Source organism: Peromyscus leucopus, chromosome 8b (assembly GCF_004664715.2).
Source record: "Peromyscus leucopus breed LL Stock chromosome 8b, UCI_PerLeu_2.1, whole genome shotgun sequence".
NCBI classification, from domain to species: domain Eukaryota; kingdom Metazoa; phylum Chordata; class Mammalia; order Rodentia; family Cricetidae; genus Peromyscus; species Peromyscus leucopus.
The window spans coordinates 60,896,208-60,908,537 of NC_051086.1; the positions used below are offsets into that span (position 1 = coordinate 60,896,208).

General features: G+C 39.3%; 1 protein-coding gene across 2 annotated transcripts in view; it reads right to left on the minus strand.

Annotated features, from left to right (window-relative positions):
- Positions 1 to 12,330, minus strand: part of Taok1 (TAO kinase 1) — a 116,377-nt gene that overhangs the window by 64,026 nt on the left and 40,021 nt on the right. The window lies entirely within an intron of this gene.

The following is a 12,330-nucleotide window of genomic DNA, read 5'->3' on the forward strand; positions in this document are numbered from 1 at the left end:
AGGACCTGCACTGACTACTAGCACCAACACTAGGCAACTTACAACTGCCTTAATTCCATCTTCAAAGACCTAATATCCTCCTCTGGTTTGCACACACATGCACAAACACGTGAGTGTACACACACACACACACACACACACACACACACACCACATACACACATAATTTTAAAAAGTAACAAAAACACTTAACACCTCCACACACATACACACAATCACAATAGCCCAAAATTGGGATACTTGAAGGGTTTTTCTTACAGAGGAAAGCCCTTACCAATGTGTTCATATATAAGAAAAAACACAAAAAATGTAATTCAGACACTTGATCACGGTGCATTAATCAAATCTGATATATCCCAAAGAAAAATGGAGCCAGACGGTGGTGGCGCACACCTTTAATCCCAACACTGGGGAGGCAGAGGCAGGCGGATCTCTGTGAGTTCGAGGCCAGCCTGGGCTACAGAGTGAGTTCCAGGAAAGGCTCCAAAGCTACACAGAGAAACCCTGTCTCAAAAAAACAAAACAAAACAACAAAAAAAAAAAAAAAAAAAAAAAAAAAAAAAAAAAAAAAAAAAAAGAATGAGGGCCAGTACAATGTCTCAGTGGGTAAAAGGGTTTGCCCCTCAAGTATGTTTTGTCTGTCTGTCTGTTTTTTGAAACAGGGTTTCTCTGTGTAGCTTTGTGCCTGTCCTGGATCTCGCTCTGTAGACCAGGCTGGCCTCAAACTCACAAAGATCCACCTGCCTCTGCCTCCTGAGTGCTGGGATTAAAGGCGTGCGCCAACATCGCCTGGCTGCCCCTCAAGTCTGATGACCACAGTTGAATCCCAGGAAACTAGAAAGGGGCAGAAGCTTCTAAGATGTTCTATAAGGGAGAAGAAGCAACTTCCAAAAGTTGTCCTCTGCCCTTTACACAGTAAGTACATGCTCACACTCATATCTGTATCTATCTCTGTCTCTATCACATACACAAATTAAAATTAAAGAAAAAAATACAAAATAAGAAAGTCTGAATTTAGCACAGACACCTGGTTTTTAATAAACTTAATTCACATGATTAATACATTAAAATATAGTTGTTATCATCTGATTCCTTCCATAAGTAGACTTAGAAAGAACCAGAGATTCCTTGGTTCTGCTACCAACTCTTTTATATAAGATTATCTGATGCTTAAAAATGGTTGTCCTAATTAAGAGGCTTAAGAACCTGGGTTCTGGAATAAAACTGGCTAGATATAAATCCCAACACTATTCATAAACTGTCTCCTTTTTTTTAAAGTACAAAACAAAAACAACCTACTTTATACAGTGGTTATGAGGGTTAAATGAGTTACCATGTGTAATCTCAGAATACTCTATACCATAGTAAGCACAATAACAAATGTCAGTTATTGAGACAGGGTTTCTCTGTATAGCTTTGCGCCTTTCCTGGAACTCACTCTGTAGCCCAGGCTGGCCTCAAACTCACAGAGATCCGCCTGTATCTGCCACCCAAGTGCTGGAATTAAAAGTGTTCGCCACCACGGCCCGGCCAGTTCAGTTATTTATTTTTTTTTAATTCACTTAATTTCAGGAATTAAAATTGGAATGTATTTCATTAGACTTCCAAGGAGGAAAAGTGCCATCCAATTCTTCTTTTTTTTTTTTTTTAAGATTTATTTATTTATTATGTATACAGTGTTCTGTCTGCATGTATGCCTGCTGGCCAGAAAGGGTGCCAGATCTCATTACAGATGGCTGTAAGCCACCATGTGGTTGCTGGGAATTGAACTCAGGACCTTTAGGAAGAGTAGCCAGTGCCCTTAACCACTGAACCATCTCTCCAGCCCGTGCCATCCAATTCTTCCTACCCTTTATATGACTTCTAAGCTGATCTCATTTTAATGAAACAATACAATCAATTAAAAGGCTTAATTTCTAAATTTTATGTGTATGTACATTTTAACCTGATGTATGTAGTATGTGACCACATGAATGCCTAGTGCCCATAGAGGTCAGAAGAGGGCATCTGATCCCCTAGAACTGGAATTATGGATGATTTTGAGACATAATAGGAACCAAACCTGCAACCTCCTCTAGAAAAGCAATTAAGTACTCTAAAATATTGAGCCATCTCTCCAGCCCCAAAAGAACTAACTTTAATTCTTGCCAGAAAATGCTTGTCTTTTGTATTTCAATATAGCAACACCACACCGCAATTTAAAAAATTTCAATACACACACACATACATATGGAGTTAATTTGAGTCCTGTTTTTTCTAATGTGCGCGCATGCCTGTGTGTGTGTGTGTGTGTGTGTGTGTGTGTGTGTGCGCGCGCGCGCCATGCATCTCAAACTCATGGCAGTCCTCTTGACTCAGTCTTCTGAGTAGTGGGGTTACAGGAAAGACCATTATACCCAATACATCCAAAGCCAGTTTAGTGCACATACCTATACTTCCAGCACTCAGAAGGATGAAGACAGGAAGGTAAGAAACTCAAGTTCATCCTCAGTTACACAGCAATCTTGAGGACACCACCACCACCAAACCACACATACCATCTTTTTTTTTTTTTTTTTGGACTGGGTCTTACTGTATAGCCCTGGGTGGCCTAAAACTTGCTATGTAAATTAGATTGGCCTCAAAAAGAGGTCTGTCTATACTTGTCTCCCAAATCTGAGATTGCGATCTTCTAAAAAGGCTAGAAGAAGCTGGAGAGATGATTCAGTGACCCAGAGTTCATACTACTCTAGCACAGGACCTTAATTCAGTTCCAACATCCACATCAGGTGGCTCACAAATGCCTTTAACTCCAGATCCAGAGCTATCTGACACCCTCTTCTGGCCTCCATGGGCTCTTGCACACATGTGGTATACATATCCTCACACAGGCTCACAACATACACATACATATAAATAAAACAAATATTTCAAAACTATATAACTTACTTTAAAAATCTAAAATATGAGTTTTTACAATTAAATAACTTCACATTTCCCTAACACAGTCAGGTAATTAAGCAAATAAGCCAAAAAGCAACAGAATTAGAAGATAATCAGAAAACATTCTGTATTACTTAAAGAATGTTTCTTGAGTCAACAGTAATGATTTCACAGTATTTCATCTTTTATGAATCACCAAATTTTCATAAAAGGGACATTATTGGCCCTAAGCAACTGATTTAATATTACAAGGTCTAGAAGTCAAGATTCAGGCCTAGAAATAGCCAACCGAAGTCAAAAGTTTGGTCCCTCTAGAGAAAAAAAAAAAAAAGGTGGGGGGGAGGTTCTTTTATACACAAAATTGGCAGAGAGAGTACCACCTACTTTATCTTTTCCTCAACATATGGATATACAAAGAAACATGCATATTAATAATTGCAATATTAAATACAACCAAGAACAGTCATAAACAGGATGCACTCATGACCTTACACTTAACCTATAAATAATTTGACAGCTAATTCAACCTTATAAACCTGATTATTATTTTAAGTTGAGGGTTGGAATTAAGAGATTATTTGGCTCTAAAAGGTCAAATACCTTTTCTTAAAAAAAAAAATCACAAGATCAATTAATACTGAGAAATATACTATTGATACTCTGAACCATCTGCCTAATATTTCAAATAGAAATGAGGGACAAAGATGAAAAACAAAGATACTACTATTCAAAGCATCACTGGGTCAGAAGTGATGTTGCTTGCCTGAAATACCAGCCCTTGAGCAAGAGGATCACAAGCTGGAGGCTAAATTACAGAAAATCCAAGTTAAACACACACACACACACACACACACACACACACACACACACACACACAGAGTATTTTTGTTTGTTTTTAATAAATACTTAAAATCCATGTAATTAAGACTTCAAGTTGAGACGGGAAAGATGGTTCAACAGATAAAAACGCTTGCTGCCAAATCTGACAACCTGAGTTCAATCCATAGGACTCACTTGGTGGAAAAAGAGAACCTACTTCTAGAAGTTGTCCTCTGACTTCCCTATGTGTTCCATACATATGTGGACACATCCCACCTTACAAATAAATAAATATTTTAAAAAGACTCAAAAGTGGAGTGTTAGCATTAGAAATTAGTTCAAAATGCCAATGGAGGAGAGGGGACAGTGAGATGGCTCAGCATATAAAACCACTTGCCCATTAAAAAAAAAAAAAGAAAAGAAAAGAAAAAAAGCCAGACAGTAGTAGCACTCGACTTTAATCCCAGCACTCGGGAGGCAGAACCAGGTGGATCTCTGAGTTCAAGGCCAGCCTGGTCTACAGAGTGAGTTCCAGGACAGCCAAGGAAACCCTGTCTCGAGAAACCATTTTAAACAACAACAACAAAAAAAAAAAACCTTGCTGGACAAGACTGACATTCTGAGTTCAATCCCCAGAACCCAGATAAAAGTGGAAGAAGCCAGGAAGTGGTGGCGCACAACTTTGATCCCAGAGCTCGAGAATCAGAGGCAGGTGGATCTCTTGAGTTCAAGGCCAGCAAGGCCTACAAAGTGAGTTCCACACAGAGAAATCCCATCTCAAAAAACAAAAATGCCAATTTACATCTTGATGTTTATTCAATATATGTATAAAATAATCTATCCTGTGGTGGCATACACCTGTAAAGCTAGCCCTGGATAGTTGAGGGAAGAAGATGGTGAGTTTTAAGCCAGCCTGGGCTACATAGTGAGATCCTGCTTCAAAAAAAATAAAAATAAAACAGAAAGAGGGAGGAAGGAGGAGGAAAGAGAGAGGAGAGAAGAGGGGAGGGGATATTGAGAGAAGAGAAAATGGGAGAGGGAAAGAGAGTAGGAGAGGAAGAAAGGACGAAGGGAAGGGGGAAATGGAGAAAGAGAAAAGGAAGGGAGATGGAGAAGAAGAAAAAGAAGGAAAGGAGCCACAGTGCATTCCTGAGATGCAGCATGAGTCCATTCTTGGGCAGTCTGCTCAGTCTCTCTCTGTGTCTGTCTTCTTCCCTCCTTTCACTTTTACCAATGTCCCTGCTTAAATCTATAGTAAAACTTCTTTACACTCCAACCTTGAACTAATGTTTTGAACTAAATCTCAAACTCTTAACATGCTACGCAAAGAGTTAGGAAATAGCTCGCTATTTATATCTGGTGTACGCTCCCCCCCGCCCCTTCCCCCATTCTTTTTCTCTCTTACTTTTGAAAATTACAAGATTATGCAATTTAAATTTGGGCTTAACTGATTCCCCAAATCAACTTCACATTTAACAGTACAAGTTTAATTTGGTTTAAAATACCATTACTTAATGCTAACATTTATCATTTTACCAAACATGCAAATTTTTACAATAAGACTATAGCGCCAGGCACACACACCTGTAATTCTAGCACTCAGGAACTAGAGGCAGGACAATCAGGAAGGAGTTCAAGGTCATCTTCAGCTACACAATGAAGCCAACCTGGGATATATGATACTCTGTCTTAAACAAAAATCCTACATTATGCTCTCATTTGTATATTTAAGTTATATGGGGGTGTTTATTCAATAGTGGGCTTTTGACAGGACCTCATGTAGTCAAGGGTGGTTGGTCTAGAACTCCTGCCTCCCCAATGCTAGGATTACAGGAATGTGCCATCATATTTGGCAGAGTAGTAGGGAGTGGGAGACTGAGACTGCAGTTCACTGTGTAGTCCTAGCTGGTCTGGAACTTCCTTTGTAAACCAGGCTGGCCTTGCAGTTGAACTCAGAGATCACTCTGCCTCGGTCTCCCTGGGTTTAATGGTAGTTAATGGTATATTTTTGTTAAGTGGGAGAAAGACGTATTTTTGAGATATATATGAGAGAGCGCTGGATGAGATGTTTCTGGAAATAAATGTTTTACATTTGCCTCCAGAAAAAGGGTAGATTTTTATTACCCTTTAGTTAAATGTACAACCCCCAGAACTGCTTGAGACAAAACACTAGCACTCTATTTACTAGTGGTGTAATATTGGGCTAGTTACTTAATTTTTCTATGATCCTGCTCCTGTCTGCACAATAGATCAGTATTTAGTGTTGTCTCATAAATTACTGCTGACTGGTATTCTATTACACGGTTATAATAATGGTATTTTTCTAGAAAAGTTATACATCACTATTATCTGTTGCTGGTAAACTAGAAAGATAAACATTCTAAATCATACTATCCTAGTTAATAATGGTTAAATAGCACAGTTAAGACAACAGCCTCCCATCTTCTACTATTCAACACTGTCTAGAAGTACTAGCTTTATTTTTTTTTTTTTTTTTTTTTTTTTTTTTTTTTTTTTTTTTTTTTTTTTTTTTTTTTCGCCTTTCTAATCACTTGTAGCTGCTCATCACAAGATCCGCCTGTCTGCTCCCGTCTATTAAGTGCGACAAGTTTTTTTTTTTTTTTTTTTTTTTTTGGAAAGTACTAGCTTTATTAACAATTTATGATAATACATAAAGCATTTCTACAAGCCAAGAACCAAAAATAAGTAAGTTCCATGAATAGACATTTCATAGAAGAATTATAATCAGTAAACTGAAAAAATGTATACTTGTTGAAGCCTGAGCTTCATATGAGATCCTGTCTAATATTAAAAAAAAAAAATAAGAAAAAAAGAAATAGGGGGCTGGAGAGACGGCTCAGAGGTTAAGAGCACTGGCTGCTCTTCCAGAGGTCCTGAGTTCAATTCCCAGCAACCACATGGTGGCTCACAACCATCTGTAATGAGATCTGGTGCCCTCTTCTGGCATGAAGGCAGAATACTTTATTTTAAAAAAAAGAAAAAGAAAGAAACCTGGGCAAGCCTTTAATCCTAGTACTCAAAAAGGCAGATCTCTGAGTTCCAGGACAGCCAGGGTTACATAGAGACCTTAACTCAAAGCAAACCAACAACAATAAATAAATGTTAACTAAGTAATCAATTAAAGAAAAACTCACAGGTACCATCTTCCAAGGAACAAATACCTTGTTTCCTCTTGCCTGCCCTAGCCTCTCCAGTGCTAAGATTACAAGAGTACTCTGTCACACACATACACACCCTTCATTCCTGGCTGTCTGATCACTTCTAAAACATTGTACAGGAAGTTCTAGCCAGGGCAATTAGTAAAGAAAAATAAACAAAAGGCATACAGATTATAAAGCAAGAAGTGGGACCATATTCACAAATGATACAATTTTATTTAAGAGGCAATCCTAAACAATCAACAACAAAAAATTTTAGGATAAATAAATGAATTCAATATAAGCTAGCAAGTAATAACCTTCAGGGCTGTTTGTAGTTACAATGACTAATCTTGATTGTCAACTTGACTGCTTTTTATTTTATCTCACTATTTTTAATCTCTCTCTGTGTGCGTGTGTGCGTGCGTGCGTGCGTGCGTGCGTGCGTGCGTGCGTGCGTGCGTGCGTGCGTCCCTTGGAGGCCAGGAGAAGGATCACCTAGAGTTGGAGCTACCGATGTTTGTGAGCCAGCTGATGTGGGTGCTCTGGAAGAGCAGTATATGCTCTTAACCACAGAGCCATCTCTCAAGCTCAACTGACTGCTTTTGAATCAACTAAAACCTAAATTGCTGGATACTCCTGTTTAGATTTTTGTTTGTTTGTTTGTTTGTTTGTTTTTTGAGACAGGGTTTCTCTGTGTAACTGCCCTGGTTGCCCTGAAACTCACTCTGTAGACCAGGCTGGCCTCAAACTCACTGAGATCCACCTGGCTCTGCCTCCTGAGTGTTGGGATTAAAGGCACACACCACCACTGCCTGGCTATGAGTCCCCTTTAATCATCCTCCCTCTCTTATTCTATCAGTTCTGTTCCTTTTGAGAACCCTGACAAGTACAGTAATCTATTATTATTATTATTACTGTTGGATATAATATGTGTGTGTGTGTGTGTGTGTGTGTGTGTGTGTGTGTGTGTTGCCTATGACTACAGGCATGCAAACCATGACAAGACATGTGTGGAGGTCAGAGGACAACTTTCAGAAGTTGGTACTCTTCCATGAGAGTTACCAGGCTTGGGCAGTACTTTTACAATGAGCCATCTCAAAGGCCCATCTAGTCTTATTCTCTCCAGTCCTTCTGTCTACATTCTTCCTTGCTACATTAAGATTTATACAGTGTAAAATAAGGTAAGGAAATTCTTAAAGAGGAATCACAGAATTATTACTTGTGGGGGCTTTTTTTTTTTTTTTTAAAGATGGAGTTTCACTGCTGCCCTAGCTGACCTAAAACTCACTATGTAGACCAAGCTGAACTCAGACTCACAGATATCATCCCTGCCTCTACCGCCTGAGCATTGAGATTAAAGGATGGACGGATCATCAAGCCCAGCCAATTGTTGATGAGAGGATGCTATACCCCCAGAACCAGAATTACAAGCAGTTGAGCCGCAGGTACTGTGAACTGAATTATGGTCCTCTCCAATAGCTGCAAGTGCTCTTAACCACTAAATCATCTCTCCAGACCCTAGCTGATCACTTTTGATACAAGGAATCACATCAGAAAAAACTATTTTCATCACTTCACAAAGTTTTCACGGCCCTTGATCCAATTTCTGGGCTGCCTCAAAAGTCTCAAGGAAAATAAAGAAGCTGATAGAGTTTGCTGAGGAAGGATGCTGAGGAGTGGAGTGGTGTAAAAAGAATGTGACTGAATCAAGGCAGGTGGGAGGACAGTGGTGGAGTGCTTGTAAGGCCTTGGATTCAAACCCAAAACAAAGAGAGGTGGAAACAATTTGCTTTTCTCCCCAGTTCCTAGGAAGGAGATATAAGCTATTACTAAATACTCAAAATATGGGGGCAGGACACTGATGGCTTTTTTTTTTCACCGAGACAGGGTTTCTCTGTGTAGTTTTGGTCCCGTCCTAGATCTCGCTCTGTAGACCAGGCTGGCCTCGAACTCACAGAGATCCACCTGGCTCTGCCTCCTGGGTGCTGGGATTAAAGGCGCCACCACTGCCCACTGGTCATTCTTTCTTCGGTCCCAGCACCCATACGGCAGTTCACAACCCTAACTCCAGTTCCAGGGGATCTGGCATCCTCACACAGACATACAAGCATGTAAAATCCCAATGTACATAAAAAGTAAATAAACTTTAAAAAAAATTTAAAGCCTTAAAATATTCTACACAATAGGAATTTCTTTGTTGTTCTGGAGGCTAATCTACAACCAAAGATTAACCGGTCATTACTTATAAATCAATATACTGAAACCTCAATAAAAACTGTCCACTAAAGCACTAGTGAATTTCCTAGTTGATTGGGATGATGATTACTAACCAAGGACTGAAGATAACAGACATCTATGTTTGGAATCCTCCTAGACCTTGCCCTTTAATCCTAGCACTTGGGGGGCAGAGGAGGATCTCTTGAGTTTAAGGTCAACCGGGTCTACCAAGTAAGTTCCAGGACAGCCAGGACTACACAGAGAAACCCTGTCCCTGTCTCAGGGAAAACAACAACAACAACTAGACAGATAGGTAGGTAGGTAGGTAGATAACAAGAAAACCAGCAAGGAGCTGAAGAGATAGTGAGCACAGTGGTTAACAGCGCTGACTGCTCTTCAAGAGAACCCAGACTTAATTTTCAGCACCCACATGGTGACTCACAACCGTCTTTAACTCCAGTTCCAGATGATCAGACATCTTCTTCTGGCCTCCTCAGACACTGCACACACATAGTACACAGACATACATACAGGCAAAACACACATATTAAAATGAAAAGATAATATTAGAGGGAAAATAAAGACAAATTGACACAATATACAAATTGATAAATAGAATGGAATGAAAGATTAGTGACTATCAGGGGAAAAGGAGAACAGAGACAACATGGGAGTATTTGTGCCTAAATATTGAACCTGCTGTTAGAAAATGCTTTGGGGGGTTGGAGAAATGGCTCAGCTGTTAAGAGCACTGGCTGCTCTTCCAGGGTACCTGGGTTCAATTCCTAGCACCCACATGACAGCTCACAACTGTCTGTAACTCTAGCTCCAGGGATCCAACACCCTCACACAGACATATAAGCAGGCAAAGCACCAGTGCACATAAAGTAAAAAAATTATTTTTAAAAAAGAAAGAAAAGGCTTTGTACAAAAATATGCTTTGGCTGCACAACACTCTGAATGAACTAAATGTAAATATTTAACTTGGGAACTGGGAATGCAGCTCAGCAGTAGTGAACACTTTGCCTAACATGTGCAAAGCGCTAGATTCCATCCCCAACACACACACACACACACACACACACACACACACACACACACACACACACACACAGGAGAGATGAAGACAAGACCTGAATCACATTAAGCATATATGTGTGTGTATACATATATACATATATACATATGTGCATATATATATACACATATGTGCATATATATATATATATATATAGAAGAGAGAGAGAGAGAGAACATACTATATATCCATAAACCTAAACTGATGACTCCACCCCTCCCTACCCCTCCTTATCTCTTTCTTAGACAAAGTCTCTAGCCCAGACTGGCCTAAAATTCCTTACATAGCCAAGAATGACCTTGAACTTCTGAACTCCCTGCCTCTACCTCTTGAGTGCTAGAATTACAGATATGTCCCAACACATCTTATTTATTCAATGCTGGAGATCTAAGCACTCTACAAACTGAACTATATAACCCCGTCCCTAAATGGTAAGATCTTCTTTGTTTCATATATAAATATATGCCTTGCGTGTATGTGCTTGAGGAGAGGAGGCTATATAGAGAGGCCAGAGGAAGGCATCAGATTCCTGTGTAGTTACAGGCGGCTGTGAGCTTCCTGATGTAGGCTGTGAGAATCAAACTCAGGTCCTCTCAAAGAGCAACAAGCAATTTTAACCATCTCGAGCCATCTCCCCAATCCAAATTTTAATTTTTTTTTCAGGGTTTCTTTGTGTAGCCCTGAGTGCCCTAGAACTCACTCTGTAGACCAGCCTGGCCTTGAACTCAAGAGATTCACCTGCCTCTGCCTCCCAAAGGCATGTGTCACCACCACTTGACTCAAATTTTAAGTTCTTAAAAGTTCTTTTTTTTTTTTCCCCACTTATAAACTGTATGGCCGTGGCAGGCTTAAAAAGGAAGGTTTTCTTAAATCCCATTAAAAGTTCATTTTAATTAGAGACAGAAACACTTTGTTTTAGACACCTTTGTTTGTTTGTTTGTTTGCTTCTAAGATTTATTTTGTGAAGTATTTTGCCTGCGTGTTAAGTATGTGTACCATGTGTGTGCCTGGTACCCCTAGAGATCAGAAGTATGAGTGGGATCCCCGGAACCGGAGTTACATATGGTTGTGAGCTGCCCTGTGGGTGCTGGGAACCAAATCCACATCCTCAAAAGAGCACTGAACATCTCTCCAGCCCCTCTTCCAATTTCTTATTTCTCCTTTGTTAAACACATCAGAGTAAATCAAACTAAAAGTTTTCTGTTTGGTCAGGATCATTACTATGAATAACAATGACATCTCTCATGTCTTCACTATCTTTGAACCTCAAGTGTTTCATCTGTCATTTTTTGCAAGATAGTATTTTTTTTCAGTCACAGATACCTTGAAAATATAAATTATGAATTCTTACCCTGAACTGTTCCTGTGTACAAACTTAACATATTGCATGAATCTCAAGGAGTTAACAGATCTACTATGACCCATACCAGCAATTCTTATTTAGCTTGTTTAATAATATTACTTCTATGATCCTTTGTGGTGCTAAGTTTCTGACTCTACTTCAGTCTAACACAATGGGATGGCCTAAGATTTTCAGAGACCCAAGGAGCTGTGCTATCCTTTTTGGTTTTTGTACTTTTATGAATAGTTGCCCTAGTTCACTGTCAATTTCTCCATGACTGCTAGTTGCTATCCAAAGCTTCAAAGAACTTCAATGAGATTCTACTACTATATGACCTATGTGAGGCACTAAATGAGAGGAATACATGATAATGGTTCTCATGAAGCTAAGACAAATAATTATACAAAAGGAATGCATCTTATTAGGTACTAAACTAGAACATCAAAATGAGCCAAAAAGAACTCTTAGAAGAACAAGGACAGAATAATTTGAGCGCTGGGGACAGTTCTGTGGAAGAGTACTTGAACAGATAAAACGGGATAAAAAATAAGATCAAAGGAGCACAAAAATGACACCATATACACAGGCAGAGAAGGTATTATAAGGTGTGTTGGGCAGTAATGTTTATTTAAAAAAAAAAAAAAAAATGTGCCAGGCATGGTGAAAGAGCCAATCAGAGAAAACCTTAAAAACTAAACAAAACAGGCCAGCAAGATGTCTTAGAGAGTAATTGCCACAAAAGCCTAATGTCCTAAATCTGATTCCCAAAATTCATGGTAAAAGGGAAAAAA